The sequence below is a fragment of the Pseudorca crassidens genome, chromosome 4 (genome assembly GCF_039906515.1).
Source record: "Pseudorca crassidens isolate mPseCra1 chromosome 4, mPseCra1.hap1, whole genome shotgun sequence".
Taxonomy (NCBI): Eukaryota; Metazoa; Chordata; class Mammalia; order Artiodactyla; family Delphinidae; genus Pseudorca; species Pseudorca crassidens.
In genome coordinates this window covers 31,159,355-31,175,422 of record NC_090299.1, presented here as the reverse complement: position 1 = coordinate 31,175,422, position 16,068 = coordinate 31,159,355, and positions in this window count along the sequence as shown.

Below are 16,068 nucleotides of genomic sequence, written 5' to 3'. Positions count from 1 at the left end.
ACGTGCAGGCTCAGCGGCCATGGCTCACGGGCCTAGCCGCTCCGCGGCATGTGGGATCTTCCCGGACCGGGGCACGAACCCATGTCCCCTGCATCGGCAGGCGGACTCTCAACCACTGAGCCACCAGGGAAGCCCTTCTTATTCATTTCTGAACCCAATAGAAATATAGTTTGAGATGGGTAATAAATATTTAATAAATACATAAATAAGAGAATATTCACGTGGTGTGTCTTCCTGTCCAGAATCTAAGATATATATTCAGCTAGCTCCATGTGACCTGGTTCTCTGAAGCCTATGCTATGTGGCTCTAAGAAAGCAATGGATCATCATCAGGGAAATAAAAATCAAAACCACAGCACGATTGTCACCTCAAGCCCAATAGAATGGCTGTTATCAAAAAGATGAGACATAACAAGTGTTGGCTAGGATGTGGAAAAAAGGGAATCCCTGTGCATTGTTGGTGGGCATGTAAACTGGTATAGCCACTGTGGAAAACAGTATGGAGGTTCCTCAAAAAATTAAAAATAGAGGGATTTCCCTGGTGGCACAGTGGTTAAGAATCCATCTGCCAATGCAGGCGACATGGGTTTGAGCCCTGGTCCAGGAAGATCCCACATGCAGCAGAGCAACTAAGCCCGTGTGTCACAACTACTGAGCCTGTGCTCTACAGCGTGCGAGTCACAACTACTGAGTCCACATGCCACAACTACTGAAGCCCACAAGCGTAGAGCCTGTGCTCCACAACAAGAGAAGCCACCACAATGAGAAACCTGTGCACTGCAACGAACACTAACCCCCGCTCACTGCAACTAGAGAAAGCCCACGCAGCAATGAACAACCAACACAGCCAAAAATTATTTATTTATTTATTTATTTATTTATTTATTTATTTATTTATTTATTTATTTTTGCGTTACGCGGGCCTCTCACTGTTGTGGACTCTCCCGTTGCGGAGCAGAGGCTCCGGACGCGCAGGCTCAGCGGCCATGGCTCACGGGCCCAGCCGCTCCACGGCATGTGGGATCTTCCCGGACCGGGACATGAACCCATATCCCCTGCATCGGCAGGTGGACTCTCAACCACTGCGCCACCAGGGAAGCCCTAAATTTATTTTTAAAAATTAAAAATAGAGCTACCATATAATCCAGCAATTTCATTTTTGGGTATTTATTCAACTAAAACACTAATTTAAAAATGTATACGTATCCCCATGTTCATTGTAACATTATTTACAATAGCCAACAACATAAGTGTCCATTAACAGATGAACGGGTAAATGTATATATACAATTCATGTATACACACACGCACTTTGCACACATACACACCACATACAATGGAATATTATTCAGCCATAAAAGAACGAAACCTTGCCATTTGTGATAACGTAAGTGGACCTCAAGGGCATTGTGCTACGTGAAATAAGTCAGAGAAAGACAAATACTGTATGATCTCACTTACATGTGGAACCTAACACAAAACAAAAAATAATCAAGTTCATAGATACAGAGAAGAGATTGGTAGTTGCCAGAGGTAGGAGGGGTAGGGTGGGAAAAATAGGTGAAGGGGGTCAAAAGGTAAAACTTCTAGTTATAAAATAAATAAGTCCTGGAAATGTAATGTACAGAATAGGGACTATAGTTAATAATACTGTATTGCATATTTGAAAATTGCTAGGAGAGTAGATCTTAAAATTCTCATCACAAAACAACAAGGACCTCCTGTATAGCACATGTTCAATATCTTGTAATAACCTATAATGGAAAAGAATCTGAAAAAGAATAGATAAATATATATATAATATATATGTGTGTGTATAACTGAATAATTTTGCTGTACACCTGAAACATTGTAAATCAACTATATTTCAATTTTTAAAAAGTTCTCATCACAAGGAAACAAAGTTTGTAACTGTGTAAGGGGACAGATGTTAACTAGACTTATTACAGTGATCATTTCCCAATGTGTACAAATATCAAATCATTATGTTGTATACCTGAGACTAATATAATATATGTCAATTACAGCTCAATTTAAAAAATTAATTAATTAATCCCCCTCCCCCCCAAAAAAAGCAATGCCCTTAAGATACCACCTCTTCCTATCTTGGACTAAAGAAGCAAGACCCTTCTCTGGCTGGGAACATTCAACTGCGAGTTGACTCTAGAAACTACATAGGAGATTCTACTGGAGTCCTTAACACTTTTTTAGCAAAACAGGAATTGGGGCTGGCTCACGAACCACAGCAGACCAGGAACAACTGAGGATTCTCTGTTTTGTATAGCCTTAAGTTAGCTGCATTGGCCTAGCAGAGAAAAGCCTGATCCCCTGGGGTTGTAGTACAAAAAGAACTAGGAAAACTCAGAAGGGTGATGGAAACTGGGGAGTGGTGACAGGCCAGCCAACAATCACGTGCAATCACTTGAGGCAGAAGAGATGGAGAAATTGCACGAAATGGCTGCAAACGGTGAAATTGTGGATATCAGGCAGAATCCTAGGGAGAGTCCCAGGACAGTATGGGGGGCTGTGTCTGTGACATCCTCCCATTGCCAAGTGCAATGACATTGCCTTCAGTGGCCACACAGCAAATGTAGAGGGAATAACCTAGGTTAATCAAACTATTGGTTTTATTGTTATGGAGGGAATGGACCTCAAAACCCACAACTGGTTGCTCAACGTAAAAAAAAAAACCCTTATCTCCTGCCACTCCATAAATAATCACCACCCATGTGAAACTAAACAGGAAATGAAAAAGCTTGGTTCATCCCTGGAGAGATGCCACGGATGGGCATCGTCAGAGCTGCCGTTGCAGCATGGATCAATGACTCGTGGCCAGGTGCTCTGGTTGGTTACCATGCCCTCGGGGACAGAAAATAAGGTACAGTACCTGACTCTGAACTGCCTTTTAGCACTTCACAAGCTGAATGGAATCCACGTGGGAGGTAAACTGTTGTCTCTGAGCAGCTTTCAGCACCCTATCTGATGTCTGCTTTAGTTTCGTATCATGTTTTCCAAGCTGAACGCTGTTTTAGTGCGGATTTGGTGGGAATCTGTTCCCACAAAATCATGGGCCAATGTTTCCTCCTACAGGTACATTCTTTGACTTTGATGTATCAATGAATACAGTTGTCTTGTGTGAAACACTATTTCCATTTGACAAGTTCTTCTTCCTTCCTAGCTCCCTTTCAAATAATAACAGCAGCGACCAGGTTTTTAGTGTTTTCTATGTGTCAGATCGTGTCCTAAGCTCTTTACATGGACTATCTTGTTTTCTTCTTACTAAAGCTCGAATAACCAAGAGCTATGATTCTCGTTTTTCAAATGAGGGAACTAAGTTTGAGAGTTTAAGTGACTTGCCCAATGTCATGTCACTAAGAAGTATTTACCTTGAGATCTTTGTAACTTAAAATCTACAACTTTGGGAGAGTGGAGTACTTCCTAAAAGGCTGCCTGCATAGAATCACTGTTTCTTTTACTCCTAACACCTGGAGTTTGCTTTTTTTCCTGAGGCAAGTGGCAGCTGTGTTGACTCACCCCCCCCCACCCCCGCCATTCCATCACTTATTTGTGTTATCAATACCCCCAAATTGCCCCATCTGGACTCTCGGCCCTCTTGATCGCTACTCTGTTTGGAATCAGTCAGTATAATACTTGGCTGATGACTTTGACCGAGATCTTCGAGCGCCTTTGCTAATTCAGCTCTTGCCAGAGTATTCTAACTGCCCACCCGTGGAATTCTTGGCTCCTAGAAATAATTTAGAATGTCTAGAAAGTGCAAGTGCCGCAACGGATAGTGCCACAGGTTGCATTAAAGACCCTCATCCGTGGAACATTCACATCCATGAACTTTGTTCAAGCTCTCCTTCACTCTTTATGTACTCAGGGGTAGTAGCCGCTGAGACGAGGCTATGCCCCCCTCTTATCATCCAAGCATGTTTAATGTCACGTTTATAATGATAAATGAACATCGATAAGACCACACATTTCCATGAAATTTTAGGAGCTAAGTTATTGTGTGGAGTCAGGAGAATGTCGTCACAATATGCAGTTAAGTGAAATAAAGTAAGACAGAACAGTAAGTAAAGTAAGTTCCCATTTTAAAAAATGTGTTTATTTACATGTGTGAATAGGGAAAAAAATAACTGGAAGCATTTGGAATACTGACTTGTGTGAGCCTCCCTCCATAGTTTAGAAAAACTTTTCTAGAGTATTGTGTTCATATTGTTTTCTTTTAAGCGTTGCATTTACAATCTGGGACAAAAACTGGCCTCTGAGTTTATCATTTAGAACTAGTAGTGCTCCAGCTTTGGGATATTATCTTTAAAAAGTATAGTTTGTTGCGGTTGAGTTCTACTCTTTCTTGTTTGTTTTCTTGTTGGTGTCATCAATGTTTTTAGATGTTTTGTATTTCTAAGAAACTCTTTCAATCCTGAAGAGTAACACACACACACACACCCAAAATAAACCAAGAGCTTCTTTCAATGTGCTGGAACTGTTCTTGAAACAGATTAATGCTCTAGAAGATGAGTAAGGAATTTGGCTTCTGGCCACATGACTGATTGGGAGATCCACGATACTCTCCTGCTACAGACCACCTGAGTCCAGAAATAGACAGACCTGGAGCAACCAGGAGCGGTGGAATACCGGTAGGGCTGGGGAAAAGGATGATGGGTCTATGTTTTGCTATGTTTTGAATGTTAAAAGTGTACGTAGGCTTTAATGGTCAGATCACATACACAGAGGATAAAATGATTTTGATTTCTTCACACTGAGTACCAGACCAACAAGTAACAAAGCTCCGAAAAGGTTTCTTGTAAACAGTTTCAGCATTGAAATCTTTTAGAAATCATACTATATATGAAATGAATGTATACATTCTAATTTACTTTTAATTTCATAATGGCACATTATTAGTCTATTCAACAAATATTTTTTGAATACATACCAAGTGCCAGGCTCTCTGAAAAGCAGTGAACAAAATAGACAAGGTCCCTACCCTCACAGGCTTATAGTTTAGACCTGTGCTCATCAATAAATATGGTAGTTACTGGGCATGTGTGGCTACTGATCACTTTAATATGTGGCTAGTCCAAATTGAAATGTCCTACAAAATGCATAGAGTATAGGGCTTCCCTGGTGGCGCAGTGGTTGGGAGTCCGCCTGCCGATACAGGGGACGTGGGTTCGTGCCCCGGTTCGGGAAGATCCCACATGCCGCGGTGCGGCTGGGCCCGTGAGCCATGGCCGCTGAGCCTATGTGTCTGGAGCCTGTGCTCCGCAGTGGGAGAGGCCACAACAGTGAGAGGCCCGCGTATCACACACAAAAAAACAAAAAACAAAAAAAAAAATGCATACTGTATAAATGTATAAAATGCATACTGGCTTTTAAACAATTGATATGGAAAAAAGTTATATATCTCAACTTTTTATATTGACTACATGTTGAAATGATAATAGTTTGGGTATATTGGGGGAAAGAAAATATATTAAAATTCACTTCATCTGTTTCTCTTTACTTTTTTAATGTGGTGACTAGAAAAATTTTAATTACATATTCAACTTATGTTATATTTCCGTTGGACAACGCTGGTCTAGACCAAGGGTTCTCAAAACTCCCTGTGCTCATAATTATATGAGAAGCTTTAAAAATACAGATCCCCAGACTCCAACCCCTAGAGATTCTTATTCTGTCTGGGCTGGGGCTCTAGTGCTGGCATTTCTTTTTAAAGCTCCAAGTGAGACAATGTGCAGCTGTTCCAGGGGCTGAAAGAGACACAGAGTCTACCGAGCCTCTGCCCCAGCCATCTGGGAGATAACCACCTTGCTCTCTGATGACCATCCTCCCTGTTTGTGGTAGTTTTAAAATATGTCTATAAATTGATACCTCTCTCTTCAAGAGGTGGAGCTTACTTTCCCTCTTCTGTGTGAACAGGACTTAAGGACCGGCTGCTAACAAATGTGGCCAAAGTGACGACATGTGACTTGAAACTAGGTCGTAAAAGGTATTGCGGCTTCCTCCTCCCTCTCTCTGTCTCTGTCTCTGTCTTTCTCTCTCATCACTTATCCTGGGAGAAGCTTGCTGCCATGTTGTGAGGGCACTCAAGCAGCCCTACAGAGAGGTCCACAGGGTGAAGAACAAAGGCCTTCTGCCGACAGCCAATAGAAACTTGTGAAGGATCATTTAACCCCAGCCAGACCTTCAGATGACTGCAGCCCTGACTGACGTCTTGACTGTAAACTCAAGAGAAGCTCTGAGCTAGAACTACCCCGCTAATAAATCGCTCCCAAATTTTTGACCCACATAGGCGGAATGAGATAATAAATGTTTCTTGTTTTAAGTTACTAAGCTTTCGGGTAATTTTGGTACAGCAATAAATACCTAACATGCTGTGGCACTGGCCTCGCTGTTCCTCACCATTGCCACACCAGGGCCATTTGCCAATGTGAGTAGCCCCAGAAGCTCAGAACCATTTGAGAGAGCGCTGCAGGGCACTCCCTTTCAAGGTGAGCGTCCAGTGACCACAGACAACCTTGCCTGAGCACCCAGAGAGGCACCTCAGTGCTGGCACCAGTGATCACACGGTCCAGCTGCCTGGGAGCCACAAACAAAGCTGTAACTTTGACGCCTTGCTGGTGGTTACACAGCATGGCACTTGGTGAAAATATACCAGGACAACTTTCTGTGTCCTTGGACCTCTGCTATGGGCATGAAACTTAGTGTGTCTCTACCTTCCTCTCCAATCTGTTTTCACGTTCCTCAGTCTCCATCCTAAAACAAAATTCACCTTCGAAAACAGGGCTGCTTAGAAACACGCACGCATCGTGCCCGTTTCTACTCCTGACCGCAGTCATCTCTGCCCCAGCCCTTTCTCACTCCCACCTACGTTCTCAGACCCACAGCTACACCTGCCTACGATTACGGTCTTTCAGGTACTTCTGGTATTATTATACATCTCCACTTCCCTTTGCCTCCCCCCGGTAATCCCACCGTCCACATCCCCTACAGTCTCTGGCACAAAAACAGTCCTCTGGAGGAAAGAGTACAATGCTCACTTCTACACAGGCTTTTCTCCCTGGAGGAAGCAATAAGGAAAGTGTCTTTGTCAACTGTAGAAAGAGCTATTGTAGATTTGTGGTCTTGGTCAAGAAATTCTGCTCTAGTTCGTTTGGTAATAACGACAACAGTAAAGTAATAATGCTTAACTTCCTTTTCTAACACCATTATTTTATGTTAAATTCCTTCAACATGAAGTTCTTTAAGATTTATAAGGTAAAAAGTTAGTTTCAACTCACTGGATCCCCCAAGTTGCTCTAAAATGAACACCTAAGTATCAACATTAATCAAACGCCTCGTGCCTTTCTGCAGTGCAAAAGTGGAAACAAAGATTACTTTATTCCTAAACTTTTTTTTTTCCTCCATGTTTTTGCCTGGCTTGAAATCAGACTTGGTGTTCTATAAAGGAGCGATTAAGTACAGACTTCTCTTTTAACAGGATGTACTTAAGACAGCCAAGAGCATTCTCCCTGCATTAAGTTGAAAGGTCTAAATCAGAAAGAAAAATTGATTTCTTGTATTGACATACGTGTCACTTATTGTTACAAGGACCTATCCATGTAAGTGTAGGGCAATCCAGCCTTGCATGAATATTCAGGTTCCAACGCAAGTGCATCTGACTCCAGGCTGTTTGTGTCTGAGTCTTCCACTTTGCTGTCAGAGGTGAATTCACATTTCTGCCCCCGAAAACACACACTTTTTAAGTGTCCTTCTACCTGGTGCCTCCTTCCTACTGTCTTCCACCCCAAATAGATAATCGGTGTATTTCAAAAGGTGCCTTGTTATAGACAGGATAACTGAACGCCCGCCAGCTTGCATTCTGTGCTACAAGGCTTCACTCCCTATAATAACAGACAAAGGAGGAGTCCGCTAATGATGTTTACCCACCTCGGCTTGTGTTTGTCTAATGTTTAAAGAATGGTTTTGTTATCTTTAGACATTCCTGAACAATCGCTCTCTCGGAACATCAAGCACACGGAACGAGAGGTGAGGGTCAGGATGGGGGAGGGAGACGAGACAGCGAGGCTTCCTGGTCCAGCCCTCCCTGCTAGTTCAGCGCCATCTAGTGGGAGATTCCAAAGCGACTTCAGGGATGAGAAAGCTCAGCGTGGTCCTAAATTCAAGGAAGACCTTATATCCATCCTCACACATGGCATACAATCACTGTACATCTTGTGTGGCTTACACACATTTTGAATTATACGCGACAAATATTTGACCTTACTGTTTAGTCTTACTTTGTCTCTAACCTGAGATCGTTGACTCCTTAACTCTCTCTTGATGTGCGGGCAGGGAATGCAAATAATACTAAGATAATCAAAGCGAGCAGTGCCTGGGGAAAAAATCACAGAGAGCATTCCAAAGTTAGACAAAATAAAATAAAAACGTTCTAATATGACTCTTTATTATAGTTTTATTATCTTTCAAGGCACATTATTGTAAAATAAACTTACAAGTAAATTTTCTAGATAATTGACATTTTAAGCACCATGATGCTTAATGATATTATTTTCAGAGGAATACTGAAGAAAATTAAACGTTCCTCCATGACCCAGGGTTGTTTATTATGAACATCATTTACTACACAAAGTCCTCAAGAACAACCGTAACATGTGGAACTGTTTGCCCCACGCAAAATGGCCCCTATTCCTGTTAAGTTCTTTTGTCCTCATTTCATAGATTTTCTTCCCACTTACTTACAGCAATTCTCCATTCTTATAGCACCCTGCTGCACCACAGTTCTTAATTGCTTACTTATTTTAAGCTTAATGGTAGGTAATCATATAGCTAAATTTAGTAGAAGTGTATCTAAATTAAGAGTGAGACCCTCTATGACTCATCTTTGGGTAAAATGTTACCTCTCCTAATTAATGGAATCTGTAACAACACTTTTGTCTTTTTCCACATTACCCTGAGCTATCAGATGTCTTCCAGAAAACTGAGGTGGCTGAATGAATCACATTCAAATAAGTTAAGAGCGACAGATTTTGGTATACTATTGGTTAAGGGAAATCTACCAAAATATATATTCACACAGAAAGAGGTCCAATTCAACTGGTACAACGACTTAAGGAAATAGCATATTAGATGAGCCCGGTAGTCCTATTGTGTCGATGAAATGAAATGTCATGTCACTGAAATGTTAGTCAGTTCATGACTAATTTTTGGATTGTTTCCTTTTTGAAACCAAGTGTTTAAGTGAGAGCTAACTGGACATTCTTTCTACTTAGTCTCAGATTCCTTTTGATGGGAAGGTGTAGCAGCTGACATAAGCTAAGAAGATAGTTACTTATTATCCATGACATTCTAATCCAGTTTTAAGATGGCAAATGGCCCTCTAGAAGATGAGAATGGTTGTATGTTGCCTCTACTTGTAGGTTAGAACATTGGTTAAAACACGCTAAGAGACCAAGATCATGACTGTGACTCCCCTCCCCAGGAGCAGGTCCCATTCTGTGAGGTCTAATGTTTATATCACTTGGAGAGCTCTCTTTAAGAAAGAGAGTACAACATTACAATTAGGTAAGGAAGTAATTATTTAAGAATACTTTCAGGGCTTCCCTGGTGGCGCAGTGGTTGAGAGTCCGCCTGCCGATGCAGGGGACACGGGTTCATGCCCCGGTCCGGGAAGATCCTACATGCCACAGAGCGGCTGGGCCCGTGAGCCATGGGAGAGGCCACAACAGTGAGAGGCCCACATACCGCAAAAAAAAAAAAAAAAAAGAATACTTTCAAAGAGGTGATAAACACTATAAATATCACAAAATACAAATGAACAGAATGATTTATTAACTACCTGACACTTCTACAATATTTTTTCTACCCTCTTAACTGCATACTCTTTGATTACCTCTTTGAATGACAATTTTGTTGTACACTTTTTAATAAAAACAATGACGTATACCTTAGTCTTTCCTCTAGCATTGGAGATTTTGGCTTGGCAAAAATTAGAAACAATGGGAATAAGGATGCTCCCTATAAATGAAAATGTGGAATCTCTACTGATGGATGAGTTTCACCATTTGAAGTCAGTAAACCAAGAGGATATCAGTTAATGTGGGAGGATGCAATTGGGGTTATTTTAGAAATGGTTTTGGTACCTTCAATAAAAGGAAGCAATGTAGCCCAGTTTTTAAGAGCTTGGGCCGCTTTCAACTGTGTGACATTGGCAACAATCTCTCTGCACTGCAGTTTACTAATATCTAACTCATGAAGCTGTTGGGAGGATTCAATGAGAAAGTAAATGTAACATACTTAATGCAGGGCTTGTTTTGTTGTTGTTTAACTTTGTTTCTGAATTGTTTTGCCTTGAATATTAACAGTGGTAAAAAAAAAATTAAAGTAAAAATAAAAAACTCCCCCCAAGTGATGCTGAGCCACAGTCAAGATTGGAAACTACCACATGTGTACCAGGAATTTAGTTATTTTGATGGGAGATGACTTGGAGGTGAGGTGACAGAGAAAACAGTAAAATAATTCCTTATACAGTGAAGAAGAGATATATTCATTTTAAACCAGGCTTTACAGCCACAAAAATGATGGATTTGAAGACTCACTCAGGGCTTCCCTGGTGGCGCAGTGGTTGAGAGTCCGCCTGCCGATGTAGGGGACACGGGTTCGTGCCCCGGTCCGGGAAGATCCCACATGCCGCGGAGCGGCTGGGCCCGTGAGCCATGGCCGCTGAGCCTGCGCGTCTGGAGCCTGTGCTCCACAACGGTAGAGGCCACAACAGTGAGAGGCCCGCGTACCACAAAAAAAATAATAATAATAAAAATAAATAAATAAAGACTCTTTCAATTATGCTTCCAAATCTCAAAAAAAAAAAAAGATTTAAAAAATGATTTAGATCAACAATATTAAAATCAAGTCAAATGTATCTGGAAATCGCCCAATTTCTAGTACTCCAAGGCTGAAGTTTTTCACTATAAAATGCGCTTTTAAGGGGCCTTGAATGTGAGGCGGCACCCAGTGTTTTGTTCTCTCTATAGGACAGGCTTGGGCGTCAGGCAGATCCATTTCTGGGTCCGAGTTTCGCCACTCACGCTCCATGTGACTTTGGGGAAATGATTAACCTCTCCAGAGTGGTTTCCTGTTCTATAAAATGAGACTATGAATTGGATCTGCCATATACCTTTGCTACAAGGCTGGAACAAGAGTGAATGGCACTCTTTTAGCACAGTTCTGACATGTTCTGGTTAGCTATTATTCTCATTATCATTTTTATTATTCTTGTTCAGTTGGGAGTGTGAAGTTTTTATTTTGGCTTTTGGTTTTTGGTTTATGATAGTTTTATTTCCCCTAAGAGCTATATTGGGTTCATATATTATCTTTGGGGGCCTTCTCATTTATAACTCAACACTTGGAGGCACTGACAGAGATTTAAACACCCAGAGTGCTTAACAAAACGTAGAATGCATAGGCAGGTGTGTGTGTGCGTGTGCATCTTCTGCTTTTTTGCATTCAATATAGCTTTAAAGTTGTATAAGTGGCCAGAAAAATAATGAAAATGGCATAAAAATTAACTTCTGGAATGTTTCTCAGAAGAGTCTACTTTGGAAGTGGCCATGTATTTCTATAACATATTCCAAGATGCACCTTATTAACTTGTACTTAGCTTCCTGGTGACTTGAGCTCCTTATAGGTGAAGTGGGAGTAAGAAGATTGACTTAATAAGATTTACAGAGGGTCATTCATTCGATATGTTTATTAGGTGCAGCAATGAAGGAGGCAGGCATGACTCCAGCCCTCGTGGAGCTTACAGTCTAATGGGAATAGCAGAGGTTGAGTAGGGTAATGAGTGTCATGAAGGTAGAATTCAGAGGATAATGAGAGCATGCAACAGGCTAGTGTCATCTAGTCAAGAAAGTGGCATTTGCATTTGTAGCAGTTAAAGGTTATTTTGGAAAGAGGATTAGAGAGCAGGATAAAAATTGGTTACGCAGAGTAATTCAGCCATTCATTAATGTATAATACTTATTCAACAAATAACCAACAAGATGGACAAATCCCTGCCTTCATGGAGCTTACATTCTAATATATATATATAATATATAGCACTCAGCACAATGCCTAGTGCACGGTAGGCACTTAGTCAAAGTTAAGCACCTTTCCATAAGCCTCATGTATTTACACCCATTACTTTGCACTCGTCAAGCTTTATCGGGGCTATTCCAGCAGCAGACCCCACTCAGCCCATCTGCTGCACAGCCATCAAAGTTATCATCCAAAGACACTTATCGTTTAATGCTCTACAGGGCTATGTCTGTTTCTGGAGCATTTATTGGAGGAAATTTCATCCAGCTGTTCCACAGAACCCTAAAAATGAGATCTGTTTCTTTGTGGATTGGTTACTGATGGCCACCCTACACCCTGTATTTGGAACACCCACTATGAGAAGGATAGAAGTTTTCTGAGCTTTGGGGGTTGGTCTTATAATAGCAAACTGAGATATGATGTGTTAGCACTGTCAGAGCTGAAAATACATTTCCAACTTGAAATGTCTAGACCAAAGATTTGATAACCGTCTATGGGGTCAATAGGTTTCCATATGGGGTGCCAAATAATTGCAACAGATAGATAACCCAGGATCAGGCTGAATCAGTGGGAGCACACCATACAGATAGAGGCAGTGAGCTCGACCACAGTGGTAGCTGGCTAAAGCAGCCAGATTAAGTCTTCTAATCCCTAGAGTATCTTCAGCCTTTCTCAGGACAGTTTTATAACCTAGAGACTATTATTTAATGTGTGATTTTATTTTTTACTTCTAGAATTCAGTGGCTGTTTCAATGCATAGAAAGTGGATTTTTAAATCGAATTGCTTCAAAAGTAGGTTTCATTAGGTTGCCAGAGAAGCCTCACCTTGTACCTGGTTTTGTTTCTAATTTGGCTTTCCACCAAATCATTGTTATACAACAATTCTCCGTGCAACTGAGGTTGTGTGTTTATGTGTGTGTGTTTAAAAAAAAATCCCCAGCACAGCCTTTGAAAATCATATCCACTTAAATATCTAGTTTTTAAAATGTAGTCCTTTTCTTTTTGCTTGTTATTACTGTAGTTGAAAACATATTATTTGGGGACAAGGAAAAATGAAGCTTAAAAAATATAGGGTTCTTCAAATCTCCAATTTCTTCATGGAAATTGACCTGTGATATATCTTCAGCAAATATAACATTTAGAAAAAGAGCAGTTTTCTTCTTCTATCTCTGTTAGGATTCTATTGGTTGCAAGTGACGGAAAATAAAAATGACATTAGTCTAAACAAATAAAGATTTATTTGCTCACGTAACTGAAGGGTCCAAATTGAGCCAAGATTCATATTTCTTTCTCTGTTTCTTTCTCCTTTCTCAGAGCCCAAGTGATCATAATAACGCTTCCAACAGCTTCTGGGCTACATCTTTCCAGCTTCTAATTCAGAAGAAAAGAGAAATATTTTTCTCCCAGCATTCTTAGCATACTTTCTGTGGTTTGTTCTGATTGAACCCACATGGGTCACGTGACTGTCCTTGACTCAGTCCCTGTGGTCAGAGAGATGCAGTGTGGTGATTGGCTCATGGCAGAGTCGTATGCTTTACTCCTGGGGCTGGATGCAGAACCCTATGCAGACCACCTGAGAACAAGGTGGAGGAGGAGAAGATTGACACTCAAAGCCAAGGCTATCGCTGCAAGGAGGGGAAATAGATGTTAGAGAGATAAACATCTAATATTCACTTCAACTTAAATCTCACTTCTCACCAAGTCCCATTTAGTGCTTTCTCTCCGTTTGCGTCACCAGTCCCTCCCTCCCTCTCTCTCTCTCCTCTCTCTCTCTCTCTCTCTCTCTCCCCTCACTTCATGTACCATTCCTAAACCAGGGATACCTTCCTGGGGAAAGGGAGGATGTCTACTCCTATTCTTTCCCTGCTTCTTAAAAACAATTTTTAGCCTCCCATTGCCTGCAAAGTGCTTCTCAATCTGGGGTACATACCCCCAAATGTTATGGCAGTATGCTGGAAGACTAAAACATAGAATAAACTGGAGATGTCTTCCTTGGCTATCACTTTCACTTGAAGACTTAGAAAAATATACAAATTCTATGTTATCAAATATAAATATATTATGGAGTAGGATTGTAAAACTCTCATGAATTCAGATAAACCACAAGACTTCAGATAAATGCTATGCCTTCAGTTGCATGTTTAGTGCAATGTCCCATGTTAACCTCGTACACGAGTTAACTTGCTTACAAGATAAAACCCAAAATTCTTAGCTTGGCCCACCAGATTCTATGCAATCAGACACCAGTCTCTGTAGCCTCATCTCCTACTCTCTTCTCACAAATATCTTCTGCCCCCTGAATTTTTCACTGTTTTCCAAATGTTTAATATGATTGCGTTTATTCATATTACATTCTTTGTCAAAGATGTCCTTTCCTGTTCCACTTCTACACCAAGAAAACTTTTATTCACTCTTCAGTACCCTATTCAATCCAATATTATTCTATCCAATATTATTTCCACACTTACTTGGTTATAACCAAGTATTAGTCCCTTTGTGAAATTCTTCCTTTTTGGCAATGAGCCACCTCTCTATTTTTGACTCCTAGAATGTTTTATTTATGCCACTGTTGTAACATATAGTACATTATACGGAAGTTGGGTTATTAGGGGATGTGTCTCTCTCTTCCTGTCAGACTCTGGTCTCTCTGATACCCCAGCATCTAACACATGACTGGCAATCAGTATATGTTGACTGAACAACCTACAGACTGACGTTATGCTTCATTCTTATTTGTGCTTGCAATGTCTAATACAAGACCAAAGGAGATGCTCAAACACATACTGAATGAATGCCAAATGTTAAGAGTTCCAACATTTAATACCAGATCACAGAGATGCTTTAAGCTTCTTTCCTGAAATTAAGGGAATAGGGAAAGATATAGATCAGAGAAAAATGAGTAGTAATTGCAATGGCCCAAGTTCTTGGGCAAAATCAGGGGCCAAGGGCAACCATTTACTGGGCCCTTTACTCTGTGCAACCCATGTAATGGAGCCAATCCCTAATAGAGAGGACAGCTTGAGAGCAGTGGCTTGCATTAGTGCAGATACCTTTGGCTTCAAGCAAAAGAAAACCTCAACTTAGCAATTTAAGCAATAAAGACTATTTAAGTAGGATGTTCAGTAGAGTACAAGTACCAGGGTTAGTATCTAGGTTACTTCCATCTTTCCTTTCTGTCAACCACAGCATCTTGGCTTTGTCCTTGCCTAGCTTTCTTCCTGGTTGCAAGATGACTCCAGAGCTTTCTGTCATGCAGGCATGACAATGTCTGGAAGAAGAGGACTATCTCTCCTTCAGGATTCTTTTAATAATAATAAAAAACTGTTCCCAGATTTCTCCTCACATCTCACTGGGTAGAAAGCTCATACCCAGAGGAATGGACCATCAGGATTGGCTAAAACCAGTCACTTTTTAATTAGGAATGGATGCCAGTAAAGCATGTGTGAACATCTGAACAAAAGTTGGGTTTGGGTTGCAAAGAAAAAAGAAAATTTACTGTAGGGCAGGTGATTAACAGGGTCATCTATACACTATTTTGTCATTTGCTGGTGGAAATAATTGTTGGAGCAACGAAAGTTGCAGCCCAAAGGTAGGTAAGATCCTGCTGTAAGGAAATTCCAGTTTAGAAAGGCAGTTATCCACATTTTAAAAATCATGTCTTAATAGTCTATGGAGAAAGTAAGAAATGAAAGTTTGTATATTTTATAATTATAACCATATAGATTTTAAAATTTGCCTTAGGAAAAAAGATTGGAAAGAAATAGTCCAAAATGGTGGTGTGTTGGGTGGTTTGATGTAGGGTGATTTTGTTTGTTTGTTTATTTGTTTATTTGTTTGTTTGTTTATTTGTTTCGAAGTTTTATAATGTGATTATATTACTTTATACTGATATTTCTATTTTGTAATAGACAGAAAGAAATTATAAGATTAATATAAATTTAGCATAATCTTATTATTTCTCTCTTTGTCTCTTTTTTATTT